This window comes from Astyanax mexicanus, unplaced genomic scaffold, assembly GCF_023375975.1.
Source record: "Astyanax mexicanus isolate ESR-SI-001 unplaced genomic scaffold, AstMex3_surface scaffold_32, whole genome shotgun sequence".
Classification (NCBI taxonomy): Eukaryota; Metazoa; Chordata; class Actinopteri; order Characiformes; family Acestrorhamphidae; genus Astyanax; species Astyanax mexicanus.
In genome coordinates, this window is record NW_026040042.1 from 2,837,941 (window position 1) to 2,860,702 (window position 22,762).

The 22,762-nt window shown below is 37.6% G+C and overlaps 1 protein-coding gene across 1 annotated transcript in view; it reads right to left on the reverse strand.

Moving 5' to 3' along the window:
• LOC125789903 (NLR family CARD domain-containing protein 3-like) overlaps positions 1-22,762 on the reverse strand; it is a 335,798-nt gene that overhangs the window by 48,649 nt on the left and 264,387 nt on the right. The gene's annotated exons all lie outside the window — the stretch shown is intronic.

The following is a 22,762-nucleotide window of genomic DNA, read 5'->3' on the forward strand; positions in this document are numbered from 1 at the left end:
CCCGCGGCTCCGGCCGCCTCTGACCCTGTGCCCGCGGCTCCGGCCGCCTCTGACCCTGTGCCCGCGGCTCCGGCCGCCTCTGACCCTGTGCCCGCGGCTCCGGCCGCCTCTGACCCTGTGCCCGCGGCTCCGGCCGCCTCTGACCCTGTGCCCGCGGCTCCGGCCGCCTCTGACCCTGTGCCCGCGGCTCCGGCCGCCTCTGACCCTGTGCCCACTCCCAGAACTTTGTATGCCCCCAGGCCTATCCCCAGGCCTGCTCCCAGGTCACGGGCTCCTAGGCCCGCCCCAAGGCCCCCGGACCTCTGCCCAAGAACTGTGCCCAGGCTGGCCCCTCTAACTACCCCACAGACTTTAGCCAGTCCTGGGCATCCCCAAGTTTTGTTTGTTCCCATGTCTCTCCCTGTCCTGGTCCCAGTGTCTGTGTTTGTTTCCTTTCCTGTCCCCGGTGGTTTTTCTGTTCCCATCCCGGTCACCGTATTTGTGTCAGTCCCAGTAAGTGTATTTGTCCCGGTTCCATCGCCCTGTCTTGTCCAGACCCAGTTTGTCCAGCCCAAGTCCTCTGTCCAGTCTAAGCCCCTTGCCCAGTCTAGGTCCCAATCTCCGTCCCCTGTCCAGTCTCCGTCCCCTGTCCAGTCTTTCGTCCGGTCTCCGTCCCCTGTCCAGTCTTTCGTCCGGTCTCCGTCCCCTGTCCAGTCTTTCGTCCGGTCTCCGTCCCCTGTCCAGTCTTTCGTCCAGTCTCCGTCCCCTGTCCAGTCTTTGTTCATGTCCCCTGCCCTTTCTGCATCCCTGCCCAATGTACAGCCCTCTGTCCAGTCTCAGTTCTCGTCCCCTGTCCAGTCTCTGTTTTTTCCACCTCCCCAGTCTCCATTCCAGTTCCAGTATGTTTCTCCTGTCTAGTCTCCTGTCTCAGTTCCTGCCCCTGTGTTCTTTCTCTGGTCTTGTCTAGCCTTGTCTTGTTTTTCTGTTCCCTCTCTCTCGGCGCCTCTGGTAGTGGCGCCGTTGAGGGGGGGTAATGTCACAGTTTAGCCCATGTCTGTCTCCCTCATTTGGTCTATTGTGCTCCTGCCCCTCTGTTTTCCTGTCATGTGTCCCAGCCATGTGCTATTGTTGTGTTTTTGTCCTTGTCTCCGCCCTAGCCCTGCCCTAGCCATTAGTGCTGTAACCTCTTGTCTCATTTGTATCCTTGTCCTCTGTATGTAAGTGTTCCAAGTTTGTTCAGGTTGTTATCTTTGTGTTCTCAGGTTATTTTATGTTTAGAGTTATATTTAGAGTTTCGTGTTTCCTCAGTTTTTCTAGTCTTTGTCTTAGTTAGATTTATATCCTTATCTTGTTTTTTTGAGTTATTGCGCTACCCGTGTTTTGTTTTCTGTTTTTATAATCTAGTTTGTTTAAATAAACAATATTGTGCACTTACGTCCATCCCTCCATCCTCATTCGTGACAATTACATTTATTCCTAGCAGTTTTTCTGAGGCCTTCAGAGTATTTATATCGAAATATTATGGAAATTATGTCGTATCGACCGAAATTAAGGAATAAATCGGGATATACATTTTTGGCGGATATAAATTTTTCCCCCAAAAAAATGATATAGTTTTACTCAGCTGTACTTTTAATGAGGAGTGAGTGACCGCTGTGAAAATAGGAAATCTTTTTTTAAGTTCCGCCCCTCATTGGAAGCAGCCAATCAGCTTGCTGGTTTTGCGGCGCACGGAGGAGAGTCAGTGTGCTGGTGGGAGGGAAGCCCCTCCCCCTCGCTGTGAGATTTAGAAGCGAGGTACAGAATCAGCTGATGTTAAAACAGATCTGGATATACAGAGATTTTTCTAAAAGAAAGGTAAAAGAGCTAACCATGTAAACTGTGGTGACACTGTTTCTGATAGCTGGTTAAAAAGACACGTCTCTGAATCAAAACACACAGATCAAACCCACTGTGTGATTAATAAACTGCAGCTGTGTTAGTCAGTTAGCTTAACTTTTGGAATTAGATAGATAGGGAGTTAAGGTTTAAGAAAAAAATAAACTATATATGTAATGTTCAACTTGCCCTGATGTACCTGATCAGCTAATCACTATTTCATTTTCAAACTGTGTTTATTAATTTAAGATCGCAGGACTTACTGTAAGCTATAATGAACAACAATTCATTTAAATAACTAGATATCTAGAAGCTGGATGTAGAGGATAGCCAGAATGTAGTACAGTACTTTATGTTGGTAGTTTAAAGCAGTTTCTTAACCCTGATCTCTGCCCTAAAATTGTGTATTTTCCACCAGATCCAACTGATCAGCTAATAAACAATCCTTTATTGAGTTTACCTGTTAAAATCCCTTAGCCCCTAATGAAGCCTAAATCAATCATTATGTATATCCAGCAGAGTATTAAACACATCATACCACCACTTACTTTATTAAAGTACCTTTAAAGCATGTGTGTGTTAGTGTGTGTGTGTGTGTGTGTGTAGTGGTGTGTGTTAGAGTGAGTGGGAGTGTTAGTGTGTGTGTGTGTGTGTGTGTGAGATTCTCTGTTTGTTGTATTTTGATGATCTTACCACAGTTTCTCCAGTTTACAGTGTGGATTCTTCAGTCCAGCAGAGAGCAGCTTCACTCCTGAATCCTGCAGTTTATTATTACTCAGGTTCAGTTCTCTCAGAGTTGAGGAGTTTGAGCTGAGAACTGAGGCCAGATCTGCACAGCTTTTATCTGATAGATTACACTCCCACAGCCTGAGAGAGAAATGATAATCCATTAGAAACACTGGCATATAAACACACACACCCCTATTAGTATATATTTGAGATAATTATGCTTTATCCCATAATAGTTATACAATCCTTGTTTAATTAAAATACATCTAGTAAATATATATATTATTTACTGAATTAAAATGAATTAAAATGAGTGAAGCTGAAGATGCTTAACGATGCTACATATCCTCCACACACACACAAACTAACTCTAATTTCTTTATCAATAAATTGGTTACAGAAAATTTTCAGTGATTATTTCATCAATTATTAAAGCAAGACATGATCATTCATTTAGCTGAATCTCACACTGCAGATTAAACTAACACTGAACTTAAATTCAGATAAACAGACATGCATGTACTTCTGATAAAGAGCTCAGAATAGAACACTTTTCCACAGAGAACATGCTGCTCAGTGTATTTCTCTTTATGAGGGTGAAATTAGAATAAGATTATTTAGTATTGTTAAGTGAGAGATCTATATTTATGTGCACATGGTCAGAGGTAGTTTTATTAGTTTAGGGTTAAAATGATTCTGCTGAACCACACTTCAAAAGCAATGTCTGATTTTCTTTTTTTTTTTGACCACCACCACCCCCCTCTTCAGAGGACTATTAATACTTTAATGTTTATTCATTTATTTGTTTAATTTACATATACATATACACATTTAATATAGTTGGGGAGTGTAGGGTTGGAGGGAGTGAGATGCAGAAGGGGCTACAGGGGGAGAAAAAACAAACAAACAAACAGACAAAACAGAGAAAGAAAAAAAGAAAAGAGAAAAAATAGGAAAGAAAGATACATACATATATACACAAAAATATAGCTAAACAGAAAACAGAATCATGAAGTTATGTGCAATTTTAACTAATGGTTTTGCTACAGTTTATCTTGTGTGGGATTATTGTGATTTACTGTAATGTTTGAATTAGATGTGTCCAAATTGGATCTGAATCTGTGTTTTTGGTGGGTTCTGAGTGTCTAGAGAGAGATAGTCTGTTAATAGGTTCTTCCAGTGATTGATGTTAATGTTATTTTTTGTTTTCCAGTTTATGAGGATGATATTCTTGGCGATGACTCGTGACATTAAGATTATTCTATTGTTTTGTGGTGTTGTGTTAGTGGGTGATGTGTCTCCTAGTAGGCAGAGTGATGGTGTTGGGTGGATTTGGGTGGTGAGGGCATGAGATAGGAGGGTGATAACTTCTTTCCAGAACTGGTTAACGGGTGTGCAGTGCCACATAGCGTGCATATAATTATCAACTGTGTTTTGATTGCACTGTGTACAAATTGGTGAGATAGTGAATCCCATTTTATACATTTTATGTGTGGTGTAGTGAACTCTGTGAATAACTTTATACTGGATGAGTTGTAAGTTAGTGTTTTTGATCATGTTGTGATTATTATTACACACCTGGACCCAGAAATCGACATTAGGAGTTAATGATAAATCTTCTTCCCATTGTTTGCACGGTAAGCTAATAGTAAGATTTAATTGAGATATTATTTTATATATTTTGGATAATATTTTATTTGTTGTAGTAATGCTAAGAAATTCTGAAATTGTTGAAGGCAGGTCTAATGTGATTGGGGTGATTTTTGAACAGATGATTGATCTTAACTGGTGGTATTGTAAAAATTGAGTTCTCCCAATGCCGTATTTCTGTGTTAATTGTGGTAGTGAAATTAAGGTGGTATTGTGATACATGTGTTTGAGGCGTGTGATCCCCTTTTCGATTCAAAGTGGGTAGTTTAGTGTTTTTTTATCAATGATGAAGTCCGGGTTGTTCCAGATGGGTGAATGTCTGGGTGGTGTGAGTACAGAGTTTGTTATCTTGTGAAAATAATGGTGGAAGTTTGGTGCCTCTAGGCCACCATGTGATTTTGAGTTCTGTAATGTGGTGAGTTTGATTCTGGGTGGTTTATTTTTCCAGTAATATTCAGTTGTTGTGGTATTAAGAGTTTGAAACCAGGTGGGTGGGGCTGAATGGGAATCATTGAAAATAAATAATTGATTTTTGGTAATACTGTCATTTTAAGTGTAGCAATTCTGCCAGCAAGTAAAAGGGGAAGTGTTGTCCAACGGCAGAGATCATCACTTATTGATTTAGTTTAATGAGTTTAAATTGAGTTTAAACAACTCTGACAGCTGGGGGAGACCCTCACACCCAGATATGTGAATTAGTGCACATGGGGGTGGGTAGTGTTTTCAGTTTAACATCAGGTTTATTTATGTTTATTGGGAGAACTGCAGATTTTGACCAATAGATTGAATACTCTTATATTTTTGAATAATTTCCGATTGTTTGGATTGTTTCTTTTATTGAAATAACTGTTTTTTGTAGAAATAGTAAGATATCATCTGCATATAGACTGATTTTATGTTGCATGTTGGGTGTTTGGATTCCTTTAATGTTTGTGTTTTGATGTATCGCTCCTGCTAGCGGTTCTATGAAGATAGAGAATAGATAAGGAGAGAGTGAGCATCTGTAAAGAGAATGAATGCAGATGCAGACTGGGTTTATTCAAATAAACAATCCAAAAGACAGGCACGTGTCGAATCACAGGCAAACAGGGTATTCAGAGGAAAAGGCTGAGACGAAGTAAATAAACAAGGCTAGAGGTCAGACTACCAGAAAAACAATACGAATATAATGCTCAGAGCTTAGAGTTCAAATGAAATGCTAAGACTTCGCAGAGAGTCTCTTAACTGGAGCTCCTTTATAGAGCTGGTAATAAAGTTCAGGTGCTCAGGGTGGGGCCGGTGATTAAAACTACGGTGAAGCCAAGCGCTGTTGGGCAGGAGAGGGTGGAGTCGGCGGGCTGACAGCATCCTTGTCTAGTCCCCCGGTGTAGTGTGAAAAGTTGAGATATTACTCCATTGGTGTTGACTGTGGTCTTAGGTGCAGTGTATAAAATCTGTATCCAATTAATAAATGATTCTCCAAACCCGAGTTTGTGCAGTGTGGTGAATAAGAGTTTCCAGTTTCACTCTATCAAAGGCTTTCTCTGCATCCAGGGTTACAACTGCTGTTGGTATGTTCTGGTGAGAGGTGTGATCTATTATGTTTACTAATCTGCACATATTGGTGGATGAATGTCGACCCTTGAGAAATCCAGTTTGATCAGGATGTATTAAATTATGGATTATTGTTTCTATTCTGTTATCTAGAGCCTTGCTGATTATTCTTGTGTCTGTATTTATTAATGATAATGGTCTGTAGCTGGATGGTAGGGTAGGGTCTTTGTTTGGTTTAAGGTGAAGGGAGATGATTGCAGTATTCATGTTTGTTGGTAGTTTTGCATTTTGTTTAATTTCTGATATCATTCTGTAAAACAGTTGAGATAGGGATGACCAATAGTGTTTATAAAACTCAGCAGGGAATCCGTCAGGTCCTGGAGCTTTATTGTTAGGAATGTGTTTTAGGGCTTTGTAGAATTCTTCTGGAGATAATGATATTTCAAGTGTATGTTTTTGCTTTTTGGTTAATTTAGGCAGTTTGATGTGGTCCAGGAAGTTACTGATTTCATCTAAGTTGGTTTCATTGTCTGATGAATATACTTAAAAAAAAAAAATCTTTAAAGGGTGTTGTTAATTTCATCAGGTCTCTGTACTATTTTCCCTGCTGACTTTTTTAGGGTTGGAATAATTGTTTTATCTTTTATTACACTTAATGAGATTTGCTAAATATTTTCCAGATTTATTTGAGTATTCAGTGTTTTCATGTCTGAATCTTTGTAATAAGAATTTAGTTTTCTTGTTTTTTAATTAATTTAGATCATATCTTAGTTGCCGAAGTTCTTTTTGCTTTTCTACAGATATACTTATTCTACTTATATTCTTTAATTTTTTATTCTAACTTTACCTCATGTTCTGTTTCTTTCTTCTGTTTAAATGTGGCATATGATATTATTTTTCCTCTTAGAACCGCTTTGCCAGTCTCCCATAAAAGTGTTGGTGATATGTCTGAAGAATCATTTATTTCTAGGAACGATGCCCACTCTCTTTTTATATAGCTGTCGAATTCTTGATCATTAAGTAGTGATGTGTTAAAGTGCCATCTAAAGGTCTGTTTATGTTGTTGGTTTGAATTCCATATCATTGAGAGAGGTGCATGGTCACTTATTGTGATAGGGTGAATTTATATATGTACAATGTTTGAGAAAATTGAATTAATAATTAGAAAATAATCAATGCATGAATATGATTTATGTACTGCTGAGTAAAATGTGAATTCTTTGGTTGTTGGATGATTTTGTCGCCACCCCTCACCAAGACCAAAATCCTGCATGTACTGTTTTATTATTTCAGTGGAATTCCAGTTGCGTGTGTTCTGAGTATGAACTGATTGGTCTAAAGATGAATCTATAACTGCATTAAAATCGCTTCCAATCATGATTGAATAGTTCGATAGTGAGGAAAATTGTGTAAAAAAGTCATGAAAAAATGAGGGATTGTCAATATTTGGTCTGTAGATGTTAGCAATGGTAAAAGTGTGGTTGTTAATGGTGATATTTATGATGATAAATCTTTCATCTGGGTCTGTGATTGTAGTATTGTGTGTGAATGTGATTTTGGTATGTATTAAAATGGCTACACCTCTTTGTCTAGAGCTATAATTGGCTGTAAATATATGATTGTGTTCTACTGATTTCAGTTTATGTTGATCTGATTCTGTTAGGTGAGTTTCTTGTAGAAGGTATATATCTGCTTTTAAACGGCTGAGATGGAGGAGTATTTTAGTTTTTTTCTCTTGGGAGCCGATTCCATGTATGTTCCATGTAATAAATTTTAATCATTGCAGGTTGGAGTGTTGTTGGGTGAATAAAGCATGATTGATTCAAACATGATTAAAACAAATAGAAGTAACATTTAAAAACATGTAAAAGAACAACAAGGAATTGGAAATAAAAAATAAAATAAGAATAAAGCATGAATAAAACATGATACAAAAGTGCCGTTACAGAATAAAAGTGGGCGGAGCTGCAGTGTTTTAAGCTAAGCTGAAGGCCTGATCAAACATGTAGGTTTTCAGTCTGGATTTAAAAGTGTTTATTGTTGGTGCTCTTCTAATGCTCTCTGTTAACTGGTTCCATTTAAGAGCATTGTAGTAGCTAAACGCTACCTCTCCATGTTCAGTTTTTACTTTAGCCAGCTCTAACTGACCAGTTCCTGATGATCTGAGAGTTCTGCTCGGCTCATACTGCTGGAGAACATCAGATAAATATGCTGGTCCTGCACCATTAAGACATTTATAGACCAGTAACAGAACCTTAAAGTCATTTATAAAGTCATACTGGTATCCAGAGTAGGGATTTAAGGATGTGGGTGATGTGCTCCCTTCTTTTACTCCTAGTCAGAACTCTGGCTGCTGAATTCTGAATCAGCTGAAGCTGTTTGATGGTCTTTTTTGGGAGTCCAGTTAGGAGTCCATTACAGTAATCAATCCTACTAGAAATAAAGGCGTGGATGAGTTTCTCCAGGTCTGCTGTAGACAGAAAATCTCTGATCTTATTTATGTTCTTGAGGTGATAAAATGCTGATTTGGTGACGGCTTTGACATGACTGTTAAAAGTGAGATCAGAGTCCATTTGTACACCAAGATTTCGCACTAGTTCTTTAGATTTTAGGCTTTTTGAATCCAGATAGGCAGCTAGTCTGTGCCTCTCATTACTATTCCCAAATAAAATAATCTCTGTTTTATCTTTATTCAACTGCAGAAAGTTCTGTCCCATCCATTTATTTATCTGCTCAAGACATTTACACAGTGAGTCAATGGGAGCATAGTTGTTTGGGCAGAGGGCCATGTAGATCTGAGTGTCATCTGCATAGCTGTGGTAAGATATCCCATAGTCACGCATGATCTCACCCAGAGGAATCATATATAAATTAAATAAGAGTGGCCCAAGAATTGAACCCTGGGGTACACCACAGGTCACTTGCACAGTCTCACAGAAACATTATTTTACATTTACACAAAGTATTTCCATGAAGGTATGAACTGAACCATTTTAGGACAGTTCCAGAAAGTCCAACCCGGTTCTCAAGTCTATCTATGAGAATGTTGTGGTCAATGGTGTCAAAAGCAGCACTGAGATCAAGCAGTAGTAGAATAGACATTTTTCCTGAGTCTGTGTTTAAGCGAATGTCATTGATAACCTTAATTAGCGCAGTCTCAGTACTATGATTGGGCCGGAAACCTAACTGAAATTGGTCTAGACATTTATTTATGGACAGAAAGTGCATAACTTGCTTGAAGAAAATTTTTTCCATAATTTTTCCAATGAATGGTAGATTAGAGATCGGCCTGTAATTGTTTAATAAGTTTGTATCTAAATGTTTCTTTTTTAAGAGAGGCTTCACAACGGCTGTTTTTAATGCATTTGGAAAAACACTCGACATGAGTGAGGTACTTACTATTTGAAGATTGTCTGCTGATATTGAGTAAAAAACATTCTTAAAAAACTTGGTTGGTAATGTATCAAGACTGCAAGTGGATGATTTAAAGTTACTCACTGTATCAATTAAAACTTCTTCATTAATAGTGGTAAATTGGGACATTTTGACTATGATGCTTTTGCATGGTTTTGGAGAGCACATGGGCTCATCGGTGGATATAGGTGTACTGATGGCTTGTCTGATATTGTGTATTTTAGTATTCAAATTTTTTTGCAAACTCATTACATCTCTCAGTTGAAACTAGCTCAGAGGTCATATATGTAGGTGAGTTAGTTAGTCTGTCAACCACAGTGAAAAGAACTTTGCTATTGTTAATATTATTGTTGATAATGCTGGAGAAGTAGGATTGTCTAGATGTGCACATTATTTTATTGTAATCACGCAGTCTATCTTTAAAAATTTCTTTGTGAATGTGAAGCTTGGTTTTTCGCCATCTGCGCTCAGCCTTTCTGCATTCTCTCTTTTGGAGCTGAACTGCAGCATCATTTCTCCATGGAGCTTTCTGCTTGCATGGCATGGTTTTAACTCTAACTGGTGCAATCTCATCTAAAACTCTAGCAGTTTTTGAGTTAAAACTATCCAGCAGAGTATCTACAGAGTCTGATGGTTTGCATGGTGCAGAGCACACTCTGCTCACAAAAAGTTCAGCTGTCATGTCATTTATCTGCCTTTTCTTGTTCCTAATCTTTCTGGCTTCACTGAATTCAGCGCGAGGCTACAAACAATATAAAACTCAGTTCAATTAAATAAAAACAAGTAAGGACCTGTAAGTTCATCAAATAAGGTCAAATATAAAGGAGAGGTTGAGGTTTTGATGAGCTGCTTTCATGATTTGAAACTGAAACTAACTAGAACTTTTATTATTCTGCGCAGAAAGCCTGTGATTGTGTTTAATGAGTTTATATTTTATATAATTTATTTTTTATTCATTTTAATTATTTGAATTATTTTATTAATCAAATTATATATATATATATATATATTACTTTACTTTCACTGCTATTATTATTTTCTTCATAAGATATAAATTCTTTACGTTTTATGTCAATTTTTATGATGTTTTTAAAATGTCATATTTTTCCTTTTATATATTTTATTCATCTATAGTAAATGTCAGTTTTTATTTCTATTTTTTAAAATATTTTTAATCCCTTTTAAACTGTAAATGAGGGTCCCCCTCCGGTGTAAATAATCGATTGCTTGATTAATATTCAGTGTTGCAAACCCAGTTTTTATATAAACAATAAACAGAATAAAGAATAAAATAACTTTACTCTTCCCTAAGCTGCTGGTTAAAATAGGGCCCATAGAGTTCTCTGGCATAATTATCCTTGGGAATATCAATGTGAATGTTAAAATCACCAGCAATAATAAAATGATCAAATTCAGTAGAAATAAAAGACAGCATATCTGTAAAATCATCAATAAAATCAGCATTGTACCTTGGAGGCCTGTAGACAATTACTAGTAATATTCTTGGTGTCCCTTTTAAAACTGCACCTAAATATTCAAAAGATGTGGAATCTCCAAGTGATAACTGCTTGCATTGGAATGTATCATTAAACAGCATAGCTACACCTCCACCTTTCTTGCCGGTACGTGAGACATTTAAAAAGTTAAAGTTTGGTGGACCCGACTAAATTAATACACTTTCAGCACTACAAGAATTTAACCATGTCTCTGTTAAAAACAGGAAATCAAGCCCATAATTTGTAATAAAATCATTAATTAGATAAGACTTGTTTGTAAGAGATCTGATATTTAGCAGAGCTAATTTAATAACCTGTGCGTTTTGTTCCAAAGACTGTGGGTTACAATTTACATACTGCAGGTTGGATATATTCAGATTATCTAACATATACTCCCTGTTCTTTCTGCTTCTGATAAGAACTGGAGTGGGGGAGATAACTGGCACACAGGGTCCGTACTTGTTTTGAAAACATGTACTGCTGACATCACCATTGTAGCAGCACTGACCCAAAAGATATCAGTTTGCTGTATTACTTGTGGCGGCCTCTTCCCTTATGGTGGAGGGAGGTGGGAGGGGCTCCTGCTGGTGAAGAAGTCGACAGCGGAGCTGTCTGTCCGGTGGTTTAGGAGCTTGTCTTTTCTTTTTGGGTTTTGGTGGGGGTTCGTTTAATTCCTTCTCATGTTCATGTTCACTGGGCTTCATTTTGGTCCCCTTTACTAACTCCTTGATTGGGGAGTGTAGTGGTGGTTTGGATGGGGGTTGCTGGGTCCGTGAGGCAATAGGTGACTGTGGAGGAGAAGTTTCCGCTGTACCTGAGGACTCGCTGACAGAGAAAGCGTCAGCCTTGTCCCTGCAGATACCAGCTTCTTCATGGTTGCTGGGAAGGTCAGGTGGGGTGATGATGAGGTGGAGATGGAGGATGATGATGATGAGGTGGAGATGGAGGATGGTGTGGAGTGTTCATGCAGTTGCGGTGTTTCTGGCAGCTGATACAGCAGAACATGGCTCCCATCCATTAACTCTGCAGTCTCTGTGGAGGGAGGATGTTGTGTCTCTGTAGTGCAGACAGTGTCCTTGGGTGTTAAAGCTGACATGTCTTCACCAGTGGGAACAGAGAAGTTGCACAGAGAAAAAATGATGTTCTGTGACAGGAATTTGACTCCCCTCTTGTTGGTGTGCAGTCCATCTCACCTGAAAAACTCTCTTCCCAAAAAATGAAATTGTCAATGAAGTTCAGTCTGTTTGACCTGCAGGTTTTCTGAAGCCAAATGTTTTAAAGCCAACAGCCTAGAGAACATATTGCAGCCCCTTGCAGGTAGAGGACCACTGATGAATGTCTGGATGTTGAACTTGCGCAGTGTGGTAAAAAGATCATTAAAGTCTCTTTTAACACCTCAGACTCCTCTTTCTTTGTATCGTTCTTTCCAACCTGTGCAATAATCCGTTTCACTGTTCTGTATTCAGCCAGTAGTGCTGGAAGCTTCTCATTCAGTTCAGAAACTGTGATGTTTCTGATTATTTTTCATGCCATGAACAGAGTCATCCCCCAAAACAAGGGTGTCTGCTGAGCCCTGTGGCTCTCCTGGGGTGTTTTGAATGGCTGAATCTTCTGGTTCTTTCTGAATTATACTGGCTGGTATTTAAAAAGTCATTAAGGTCTTGCAGTGACTCAAATCTGTTTTGCAAACTAAGTGACTGGAACTGATTTCCTCTGGCTCTGTGCTCTGATCTCCGAGCAATAGCTTTAGCATTAGCATTAGCCAGATGTGCTATGTTAGCAGGAGTGGATGATACTACAGAGCTGTATGTGGCATGCCCAACCCAACTCCAATGCCAACCCATTGCTGGTTTTCCCATATCTTTCAGCTGTACTCACACTACGGATGTCCACATGATCTGCTGGTCCAGTTCTGTTCGTCTCCACTGCTCGCTGCTCCGTTAAAAACCTGTTGTCCGCTGGCAGCACTCCCACTCTCTGATGGTCATCGGACAGCGCAGAAATGCCAGTCCTTAAACTCTGATAACAAGGACCGAATTTTTTTTCCAAAACAGTCATTCTTTGTAGAAGATTGTAGCAGTTCTGGCAGCACTGGTGCTCTGAACCCACACAAGAAGGCATCTTGTAGATTTCTTCTTTAGCACTCTACAGGAACTTTTCTGATTCCTGTGCCTATGGCTCTACTATAAAATGTCCAAAAGAAACTAGAAAAAAATAAAATAAGAAACAAAATATGGTAGTGCTAGTGCTAATCTAAATAATGAGCTCAGACACTGTAACTTCGAAAATGTCTGAAAATAAAGAAAAGTATGAAAGATAGCAGAGATAGCAGAGCTAAGCAGAGAAGCGTCTGAACGGCACAGAAGCAGGAAGCAAAAGAACTCATAGTCAGAGCTCGCCTTTTTAGGAGTATTTAAACACCCGCTAATTAAGTGTCAACACCCATAAAAGTGGGAATAAAAAGTATTTTTTTGTTGTTTTTCTAAAAGAATGTTGTATTTGCTAAGCTGAAAAAATTTGAAAGTATATGGTAAAACAATGTTTTCACAACAAAAACACAGCAGTATCCCATTCCCTCCAAATGTATATTTTTCAAGAGATCATGTGTATGCCTGTGTGTGTGTGTGTGTGTGTGTGAAGGTGAGATGCTCTGTTTGTTGTATTTTGATGATCTTACCCCAGTTTCTCCAGTTTACAGTGTGGATTCTTCAGTCCAGCAGAGAGCAGCTTCACTCCTGAATCCTGCAGTTTATTATCACTCAGGTACAGTTCTCTCAGAGTTGAGGAGTTTGAGCTGAGAGCTGAGGCCAGATCTGCACAGCTTTTATATGATAGATTACACTCCTGCAGCCTGAGAGAGAAATGATAATCCATTAGAAACACTGAAATATAAACACACACCCCTTAGGAAGGAGGTATTAGTATATTTTTGAGATAATTATTATATTCTTTATTATGTATTATTATTATTCTTTTTCTTATTATTACTAGTCAGTGAATTAAAATAAGTGCAACTGTAGGTGTTGAAGTGACCTCTTTTCTTGCTTGATTACAAATAAAAAAATTGCCTATGTATAATAAAAAAAAAAAAATACGGAAAAATCCTCCCTAACACATACACAAATTTGCAAATACTGATTTATTTATATAGATAGATAGATAGATAGATAGGTACTGTCTTACTTTCATGCAGCATAGCACATAGTCTCTTAGTCACTTACTGTTAAACTTCCTGATTTTCAACTCTAGTACACTGTCCAGCAGACTCATTGGAACTAGAAAAACTAATCAGTTGTTTAGAAAATGATTATTTTAGATTGTGTAGCTCTCCTTAAACACAAAAAAAGAGAGACAGAAAAAGCTTGCAATGTGGTACAATGATCAAACTCGTACCTTAAAGCAGTTAGTACAAAATTGATAATAATATCGATCAACTAAACTGGAAGTGTTTCATTTTGCGTGGAAAGACAGTCTTGTCAAATATAGAAAAGACCAGGCAGGTAATAAACCTCAGATTCCAGTCATTCACACCAACAAAAAAACAGCAGTTCCCCTTTCACTCCCAAACTATATTTTTCACTTTGTCTCCACTTCTCCACCTGGTATCTGGACTAGGGATGTCCCGATCCAGCTTTTTGAACTTCCGATCCGATACCGATTTTTTTTTGCACTTTTTTGCCAATACCGATACCGGCCAATCCGAGCATGTATTAAAGTTTAAAGTTATTTAGCCAACTTACTTTGTTGTCAAACTCATGTTGAAAAGCATTTTACTCTTGATAACAAGTAGCCAGCTGAATTAGGTGTGTTTGAATAATACACAATGGTTGGTAAGGAGAAACTGACCTGTTTATTTAGCAATTAATAAACTCAAAATAGACAAAATAATAAATAACAAACAGAAATGGCGACAGTAAACCAAGGCTTAAAAAGCCATAAGTGCAAATAATATTGTAAATTGTATTAAAAAAGCAAAACACACAAACTGAGTAGAAAATAGTCTATTAACAGCATCAGTACTCTTGACTGCTGTACTTATCAGTGCTCTTGAACAAGTGTAAAAAAAAGCTTAAAAAAATCAGTGCAAATATTGTAAACTATTTAAAAGCAAAATGCCTTCTACTCCCCAATCTCCTCCACACTTTGCTGCTCCATCCCATCTACATACTCCCTTCAATTCCAACTGTTTGCCCTGCCTGCAGTCCGAGCATGATGGGGAGATTCTTTTTTTACAAAGATGAGCATTTCAGTATGCTCAGGTGTCAGCCTGCTCCTGTGTTAGTAATGTAACCATAATATAATAAATATTTTTTATAAGCAATTAAAGCTAAATTATCAAAATAAGCTACGTTTCACACAGTTTTACCTTTTAGTTGCATAAATAAGAAACATAACATGTTTCATAAACTTTATTTGCAAATAATTGTGAAATATACCCATACCCACTAGTTGAGATGTGATACTACAATAAGCATAATGACACTAAAAACACAACAAGCAAACATCATAATGTTAAGAGAGAAAACTTTATTAAATTCAAAGAAAAAACTCTTCATAAAGGGAGCTAACGCTGCCTCCAGCCGGTCTGACCGGAGTTCATCTTTCCCGGCCCGGGGAGATGCTATGCTCGTTTGCTGAAGGTGTGCTGAAAAATGCGGACCGGATTTTACTCTCACTGGCGAAAACACAGCAAAAACTGGAATGGATTATCTAAATGAGTGCGCTGGAAAACCCGGATTGGACTGTGAAAAAAACTGGATCGGGAGTCTGGATCGACATTTTCTTGTGCCTTCCGATCCGATACCGATACGCATTTTTTGCAAATATCGGCGGCCTAATCTGGACCGAGCACACCTGCTTAATTTAATTTGCATAAGAGACCATGTTTGTGTGTGTATGTGTGTGTGTGTGTGTGAAGGTGAGATGCTGTTTGTTGTATTTTGATGATCTTACTCCAGTTTCTCCAGTTTACAGTGTGAACTCTTCAGTCCAGCAGAGAGCAGCTTCATTCCTGAATCCTGCAGTTTATTACCACTCAGGTTCAGTTCTCTCAGAGTTGAGGAGTTTGAGCTGAGAACTGAGGCCAGATCTGCACAGCTTTTCTCTGATAGATTACAGCTCCACAGCCTGAGAGAGAAATGATAATCCATTAGAAACACTGACAAATAAACACACACACACCCCTATTAGTATATATTTGAGATAATTATGCTTTATTCCATAATAGTTATACAATCCTTTTTTAATAAAAATACTTCTAGTATATATATATATATATATATATATATATATATATATATATATATATATATATATATTTATATATATATATATATATATATATATATATATATATATATATATATATATATTGTGTAGAACAGTTCATGTTAAAATATTACACTATTATTTACTGAATTAAAATGAGTGAAGCTGAAGATGTTTTACATATTTAAGAAATGTTTAACATGTTTCCCTTCCTTTACTATAAACAATAATATGCACATGAATACATATACATATCCTCCACACACACAAACTAACTCTAATTTCTTTATCAATAAATTGGTTACAGATTATTTTCAGTGATTATTTCATCAATTATTAAAGCAAGACATGATCAAGACATTCATTTAGCTGAATCTCACACACTGCAGATTAAACTAACACTGAACTTAAATTCAGATAAACAGACATGCATGTACTTCTGATAAAGAGCTCAGAATAGAACACTTTCCCACAGAGAACATGCTGCTCAGTGTATTTCTCTTTATGAGGGTGAAATTAGAATAAGATTATTTAGTATTGTTTTAAATGATTCTGTTGAACCACACTTCAAAAGCAATGTCTGGTTTTCATTTGTTTTTTTCACCACCACCCCCCTCTTTAGATGACTATTAAATCTTTATTGTTTATTTATTCATTTGTTTCATTTGTATATAACTATATTCATTTAATATAGTTGGGGGGTTCAGGGTTGGAGGGAGTGAAATGCAGAAGGGGTTACAGGGGGAGAAAAAACAAACAAACAAACAAAAAACAAAAACAAAAAAAACAAAGAAAAATTAAAATTAAGAAAGAAATAGACATAAATATATATACCAAAATATAGCTAAACAGAAAACAGAATAATGAACTTATGTGCGATTTTAACTGCTAGTTTTGCTACGTTTTATCTTGTGTTGGATTATTATGTGATTTAATGTAATGTTTGAATTAGATGTGTCCAAATTGGGTCTGAATCTGTGTTTTTGGTGGGTTCTGAGTGTCTAGAGAGAGATAGTCTGTTAGTAGATTTTTCCAGTGATTGATGTTAATGTTATTTTTTGTTTTCCAGTTTATGAGGATGATTTTCTTGGTGATGACTCGCGACATTAAGATTATTCTATTGTTTTGTGGTGTTGTGTTAGTGGTTGGTGTGTCTCCTAGTAGGCAGAGTGATGGTGTTGGGTGGATTTGGGTGGTGAGGGCATGAGATAGGAGGGTGATAACTTCTTTCCAGAACTGGTTAACGGGTGTGCAGTGCCACATAGCGTGGATATAATTATCGACTGTATTTTGATTTCAGTGTGTACAAATTGGTGAGATAGTGAATCCCATTTTATACATTTTGTGTGTGGTGTAGTGAACTCTGTGAATAACTTTATACTGGATGAGTTGTAAATTAGTGTTTTTGATCATGTTGTGATTATTGTTACACACCTGGACCCAGAAATCAGCATTAGGAGTTAATGATAAATCTTCTTCCCATTGTTTGCACTGTAAGCTAATAGTAAGATTCAATTGAAATATTATTTTATATATTTTGGATAATATTTTATTTGTTGTAGTAATGCTAAGAAATTCTGAAATTGGTGTAGGCAGGTTTAATGTGATTGGGGTGATTTTTGAACAGATGATTGATCTTAACTGGTGGTATTGTAAAAATTGAGTTCTCCCAATGCCATATTTCTGGGTTAATTGTGGTAGTGACATTAAGGTGGTATTGTGATACATGTGTTTGAGGTGTGTGATCCCTTTTTCGATTCAAGGTGGGTAGTTTAGTGTTTTTATCGATGATAAAGTCCAGTTGGGTGAATGTCTGGTTGGTGTGAGTACAGAGTTTGTTATCTTGTGAAAATAATGGTGGAAGTTTGGTGCCTCTAGGCCGCCATGTGATTTTGAGTTCTGTAATGTGGTGAGTTTGATTCTGGGTGGTTTATTTTTCCAGTAATATTCAGTTGTTGTGATATTTAGAGTTTGAAACCAGGAGTGTGGGGCTGAATGGGAATCATTGAAAATAAATAATTGATTTTTGGTAATACTGTCATTTTAAGTGTAGCAATTCTGCCAGCAAGTAAAAGGGGAAGTGTTGTCCAACGGCGGAGATCATCACTTATTGATTTAGTTTAATGAGTTTAAATTGAGTTTAAACAACTCTGACAGCTGGGGGAGACCCTCACACCCAGATATGTGAATTAGTGCACATGGGGATGGGTAGTGTTTTTACCTTTACATCAGGTTTATTTATGTTTATTGGGAGAACTGCAGATTTTGACCATATTTTTGAATAATGTCCGATTGTTTGGATTGTTTCTTTTATGAAATAACTGTTTTTTTTGTAGAAATAGTAAGATATCACCTGCATATAGACTGATTTTATGTTGCATGTTGGGTGTTTGGATTCCTTTAATGTTTGTATTTTGATGTATCGCTGCTGCTAGCGGTTCTATGAAGATAGAGAATAGATAAGGAGAGAGTGAGCCTCTGTCACCATAAACAGGTAAAGAAACTGAATGCAGATGCAGACTGGGTTTATTCAAATAAACAATCCAAAAGACAGGCACGGGTCGAATCACAGGCAAACAGGGTATTCAGAGGAAAAGGCTGAGACGAAGTAAATAAACAAGGCTAGAGGTCAGACTACCAGAAAAACAATACGAATATAATGCTCAGAGCTTAGAGTTTAAATGAAATGCTAAGACTTCGCAGAGAGTCTCTTAACTGGAGCTCCTTTATAGAGCTGGTAATAGAGTTCAGGTGCTCAGGGTGGGGCCGGTGATTAAAACTACAGTGAAGCCAAGCGCTGTTGGGCAGGAGAGGGTGGAGTCGGCGGGCTGACAGCATCCTTGTCTAGTCCCCCGGTGTAGTGTGAAAGGTTGAGATATTACCCTATTGGTGTTGACTGTGGTCTTAGGTGCAGTGTATAAAATCTGTATCCAATTAATAAATGATTCTCCAAACCCGAGTTTGTGCAGTGTGGTGAATAAGAGTTTCCAGTTCACTCTATCAAAGGCTTTCTCTGCATCCAGGGTTACAACTGCTGTTGGTATGTTCTGGTGAGAGGTGTAATCTATTATGTTCACTAATCTGCACATATTGGTGGATGAATGTCGACCCTTGAGAAATCCAGTTTGATCAGGATGTATTAAATTATGGATTATTGTTTCTATTCTGTTGGCTGGAGCCTTACTGATTATTCTTGTGTCTGTATTTATCAATGATAATGGTCTGTAGCTGGATGGTAGGGTAGGGTCTTTGTTTGGTTTAAGGTGAAGGGAGATGATCGCAGTATTCATGTTTGTTGGTAGTTTTGCATTTTGTTTAATTTCTGATATCATTCTGTAAAACATTTGAGATAGGGATGACCAAAAGTGTTTATAAATCTCAGCAGGGAATCCGTCAGGTCCTGGTGCTTTATTGTTAGGAATGTGTTTTAGGGCTTTTGCAGAATTCTGCTGGAGATAATGATATTTCAAGTGTATGTTTTTGGTTTTTGGTTAATTTAGGCAGTTTGATGTGGTCCAGAAAGTTACTGATTTCATCTAAGTTGGTTTCATTGCCTGATGAATAAACATTTTTAAAAATCATTAAAGGTGTCGTTAATTTCATCAGGTATCTGTACTATTTTCCCTGCTGACTTTTTTATGGTTGGAAAAATATTTTTTCTTTATTAAGCTTAATGAGATTTGCTAAATATTTTCAGTATGTATTCAGTGTTTGAATTCCATATCATTGAGACAGGTGCACGTGTCACAGGTGTCACTTATTGTGATAGGGTGAATTTGTATATGTTCAATGTTTGACAAAATTGAATTAATAATTAGAAAATAATCAATGCGTGAATATGATTAATGCACTGCTGAGTAAAATATGAATTATTTGGTTGTTGGATGATTTTGTCGCCACCCATCACCAAGACCAAAATCCTGCATGTACTGTTTTATTATTTCAGTGGAATTCCAGTTGCGTGTGTTCTGAGTATGAGCTCATCGGTCTAAAGATGAATGTATAACTGTATTTAAATCGCCTACGATTATAATTGAAGAGTTAGATAGTGAGAAAATTTGTGTAAAAAAGTCATGAAAAAATGAGGGATTGTCAATATTTGGTCTGTAGATGTTAGCAATGGTAAAAGTGTGGTTGTTAATGGTGATATTTATGATGATAAATCGTTCATCTGGGTCTGTGATTGTAGTATTGTGAGTGAATGTGATTTTGTTATGTATTAAAATGGCTACACCTCTTTGTCTAGAGTTATAATTGGCTGTAAATATATGATTGTGTTCTACTGATTTCAGTTTGTGTTGATCTGATTCTGTTAGGTGAGTTTCTTGTAGAAGGTATATATCTGCTTTTAAAAGGCTGAGATGGAGGAGTATTTTAGTTTTTTTCTCTTGGGAGCCGATTCCATGTATGTTCCAAATTTTAATAAATTTTAATTGTTGCATATTGGAGTGTTGGTGGGTGTCAGATAGTTTGTAGATGATAGTGTGGTGATGTTCATGTTTCTGTTCAGGCAGATGTAATTTTATCTCAGGTAAGAGATAGAGAGAAAGATTAGTGTAGTCATAAACAGGGTAGTGCGGTGTTGTTTTCCTGTTTTATGCATAGAGAAAAGTGAGCTTGTAAGTTGAGTATTGTCCTTTTCATTTCCTTGTTTTCCTTGAGAACAGATGAGAGTTGGTTTGTGACGGTGTTTATATTGTGCTGTAGTGTTTTGTTCTCCTTTGCCAGAGACGTGACCTGCTCCTGACTGAACTCCAGGCTTTCACGCAGCACCTGGAACTCTTTATGCAGGATCTCCACTAGTGAGATCCTCGTATCCAGAGTAGCGAGCTTGGAGTCAATGGAGATGAGGATTTCACGAACCTCTGTGTGGGACGGGGACTCCTGTCCCTCCGAGTCTCCAGGTGAGCTGGGAGGACGTGGTCTTTTAGAGGTAGGAGTTGACCTCATTTTTTCTTTTTTTGTCCGAGCTCATGCTGCAGAACAGGTGGTAGTACTCCTTAATGAGTTCTTCTAGCACTTACAGGTTTTGGTTTTGTGTTTGTTTGTTGTTTATTTGAAGAGAAAAAAAGTATACATATTCTGAAGCTTCCAATGTTTGTTTTGGTTAGTCACTGTGGGCTGCCATCTTGCTCTGTCTTGTCTTGCTCTGTCTTGTGAGAGGGTAGCTTTACAGCGTCATCAGCCTGTCTCTAAATAATCTAATGTCTGATTTTCATTAGGTTTAGTATTTTTACGTTTATTACTTTTTTCAGTTTAAAGATATACAGTTGTGAGAAAAAGTTTGTGAACCTTTTGGGATTACTTGGATTTCTGCATAAATTGGTCAGTAAATTTGGTCTGATCTTCATCTAAGTCACAACAATTGACAAACACACTCAGCTTAAACTAATACCACACAAAAAAATATGTTTGCATGGTTTTATTAAACCCACATGTTAACATTCACAGTGAGTGCAGAAAAACAATGTGAACCTTTGGATTTAATAACTGGTTGATCCTCCTTTGGCAGCAAAAACCTCAACCAATGGTTTCCTGTAGCTGCAGATCAGACCTGCAGAACGGTCAGGAGGAATTTTGGATCATTCCTCTTCACTAAACTGTTTCAGTTCAGCTATAATATTCTTGGGATATCTGGTGTGAATCGCCCTCTTGAGGTCATGATGCTGCAGCATCTTAATTGGGTTGAGGTCAGGACTCTCCAGAAGGCGTATTTTCTTCTGTAGAAGCCGTTCGATTGTTGATTTGTTTCTATGTTTTGGGTCGCTGTCCTGTTGCATCATCCATCCTCTGTTGAGGTTCAGTTGGCGGACAGATGGTCTTAAGTTTTCCTGCAAAATGTCTTGGTAAACTGGGGAAATGCTGTGCCTTTTTTCTCCATACATAACATTGTGTGTTCCTTCCAAACAACTCAAATTTGTTTTAATCTGTCCACAGTATATTAAGCCAGTACTGCTGTGGAGCATCCAGGTGCTCTTTTGCAAAGTTCAAATGTGCAGCAATGTTTTTTCGTAGCTTCCTCCGTGGTTTCCTCCCATGAACTCCATTCTTGTTTAATGTTTTCCTCATTCTTGAGGAATTCTTGAACGTAGGTCTTCTGAGAGCTCTTTTGTGCGAGGCATGATTTACATCAAGTAATGCTTCTTAACAACAGCAAACTCAAAACTTGTGTGTTTTTATAGGGCAGGGCAGCTTTAACCAACACATCCAATCTCATCACACCCTGCCTCCAATTAGCTCTTAGAAAAGTCATTAGCCTAGGGGTTCACATACTTTTCCCCTCTCACTGTGAATGTTAACATGTTGTGCTCAATAAAACCATGCAAACATATCATTTTTGGTGTGGTATTAGTTTAAGCAGACTGTGTTTGTCTATTGTTGTGACTTAGATGAAGATCAGAACACATTTAACAACCAATTTATGCGGAAATCTAAGTATAATCCCAAAGGGTTCATATACTGTTTCTTGCAACTGTATCAACATTGTGACTATATGAATTGCAACTATTGTGTTTTTATCTTATTTGAACTGAAGTGTACCAACGATTTTGTTCAAGTGTGCACATATTTAAGTTTCTTTCCTTTACTGTAACAAAGAAAACGTCTCTTTGAATAAAAAGTCTCACAGTTTCACTGTTAATAGAGTGGTTATCTCATGGCTACATCTTCAAAATCTTTTAGTTTTGCAACTTTTAAACATATTTAACTCAATATTTTATTGGATGGGGATGATCAATAAATATTATAAAGATTACAGCTAAAAAACTTAGGAGGAAAAGAAGCAGGATCGTAAAGTAACCTCTCTCATTAGAAAT